At 42.4% G+C, this 2,619-nt stretch overlaps 1 pseudogene; it reads left to right on the top strand.

Annotated features, from left to right (window-relative positions):
- The first annotated feature begins 693 nt into the window (after positions 1-693).
- On the top strand, positions 694-2,345 carry LOC109449688 (natural resistance-associated macrophage protein 2; annotated as a pseudogene).
- The last annotated feature ends 274 nt before the right edge of the window (positions 2,346-2,619 follow it).

Here is a 2,619-nt window from a genome sequence, read left to right as displayed (position 1 = left end):
GCTCGTTAGCAAGACAAGGAATTAGAAAATTGAATCTAAAATGTATTTTGGGCTACATTGTTGTGCTACAGTTCAAATTCAAAGTTCAGACAAAACATCTAAACTTAGACTTCATCAGTGATAATGTGCTATTTGTATTTCCAGGATTATATGGTCCTTTGTCATTCTGTGTGTGGATGGTCCTGAGTACGTGAGAGTCTGTATGATATGTTTGTATTTTTGACATGTACAGAAGAAATATTTTTGGAAATATGAAAAAAAACCTCATAGTCATTTTAACATCAAATCTTTCCAGGAATTCAATTATTTTAGTATCAAATCACCGGACTAATGTGATTTTTAACTTTCATGTTTTATGTTGGCAAGTCTATAAAGTTAGATTGATGGTATTCTTTCCCAATATTTCAATGTGAACCAGAAGCACAGACATACATGACATGACTCCTCATGAAAGAATCACTAAATTAGAGTGTGAAAAAATTTATGTAAATGAAATAAATTAGAATTTTTTAATACGGAGAAGGAAATTTAGTAATAATTTTTACTACATTAGGGAGATTGCTTTTCACAGAGAGAAAAGGATTCATTACTATGTGTCTCCGCATGAGTCATTAAAAAGAAATGGAGGATATAGAGCCGCCAGTGTGCGGCAGCGTGTCCGGTGACTGCAGAGCTGGTAAGGCGCAAGAATCCAATTCTAAGATCACCATGGTGTTGGGTCCTGAACAGAAGATGCCAGATAATGATGCTTCTGAAGACTGTGGGGACTCAGCCAGGCTTGGTGCCACCGACCCTGCAGTCACTCCTCTCTTCCACAGTCCACCAGGCACTCAGAGGAGCCCTTCATCCCCTACTTTGATGAGAAGATCACTATTGCTAAGGAGGAGTAATTTTGTTTTAGCTTTCATAAACTCTGGGCTTTCATGGGACCAGGCGGTCTTAAGAGCATTGACTACCTGGATCTAGAAAACACTGAACCTGATTTGCAGTCTGGAGCAATGGCTGGGTTTAAGTTGCTCTGGGTTCTTCTGTTGGCCACTGTTGTGGGGCTCTTGCTCCAGACTTTTGAAGCTAGACTGGGAGTGGTTGCTGGGCTGCATCTTGCTGAAGTACATCACCATCTTTATCCCCCACGAATTATTCTATGGCTGAGGGTGGAGTTAGCTATCATTGGCTCAGATAGGCAAGAATTTATTGGCTCAGCCATTGCCATCGATCTGTCTGTAGGAAGGCTTCCTCTATGGGGTAGAGCTCTCATCACTACTGCATTTCTCTTTTGGGACAAATAGGGCTTGCGGAAGATAGAACCAGTAGTTGGCTTTCTCATCATTGTTATGGCCCTAACAATTGGAAATGAGTATGTTACAGTGAGACCCAACAAGAGCGAGGTGCTCAAGGGCATGTTCCTGCCATCTAGTTCAGGCTGTGGCACCCCACAAATTCAGCAGGCTGTGGGCATCATGGGAGTTGTTCTCATGCCACACAACATCTTGTCCATTCCAGATGGATAAACCAAGCCAAAAAGTATGAAGTTCAAGAGGCCGATAGTACTTTTTCATTGAATCCTGCATTGCTCTCTTTGTTTCCTTCATCACCGATGTCTTTGTTGTCTCACTCATGCTGAAGCATTTTTTTGCGAAAACGAACCTGCAGGTGATTGAACTCTGTAGAAATAGCAGCAGTCCCCATACTGGCCTTTTTCCTGATGATAACTCAACACTGGTTGTGGACATTTATAAAGGGGGTGTTGTTCATCTATAAAGGTGGATGTTACTTCAGGCCTGCTCCACTCTACATCTGGGCAGTGGGGATCCTGGCTGCAGGACAGAGCTCCACCATGACAGAACCTATTTTGGCCAGTTTGTCATGGAGGGATTTCTGAACCTAAGATGGCCACGCTTTGCCCCCGTGATTCTGACCAGCTCTGTTGCCACTATCTTCACTCTGCTTGTTGTCATCTTGCAACATGTAGAACATCTAATGGGGATGTATGATTTCTTCAGTGTTCTACAGAACTTATAGTTTCCTGTTGCTCTCATACACATCTCCATATTTATGAGCCTGTGGCCAGTAATGAGTGAATTTGCAAATGGAAAGGGCTGGAGGATTGCAGGTAGGATCATGGTCCTTATCATCTGTTCTTTGTTGTGGTTTATGTCCAGGAACTAGGGCATGTGTTATTGTATGCGGTGGTTGCTGTGGTCAGTGTGGCTTATCTGAGCTTTGTGTTTTATTTGATTTGGCAATGTTCCATGGCATTGGACATGTCCTTGCTGGATTGTGGGCACATAGTAAGCATCTCTAAAGTCCTGACCAAAGAAGCCACCAGTGACTATACTAAGTAAACACTAGATCAGATTGCCTGGTCCAGGTAGCCATCAGAGCTAGTGCATCTCCATGGTTTACTGTGTGAACATAGCCAAAAATATGTGCTGTTGTACAGACTGCATTTAGGACTCGTCTGCTTTTTGGGGAAGACTTTGTGTGCATCTGTTTGAAAGATGGAATTTTTTTCTTCCTGTCCCCTAACCTGGGAAATGGATCAGGTAGGATCTTTGAAAAGTTGAGTTTGTTGCTATCATTCCAACATTAAACTCTTCAGGACCTCTTCAGGATTCA

This window comes from Rhinolophus sinicus, linkage group LG03 (genome assembly GCF_036562045.2).
Source record: "Rhinolophus sinicus isolate RSC01 linkage group LG03, ASM3656204v1, whole genome shotgun sequence".
Classification (NCBI taxonomy): Eukaryota; Metazoa; Chordata; class Mammalia; order Chiroptera; family Rhinolophidae; genus Rhinolophus; species Rhinolophus sinicus.
The sequence above is the reverse complement of the archived record's forward strand: the minus strand, read 5'-3'. Positions and strand labels throughout refer to the sequence as shown.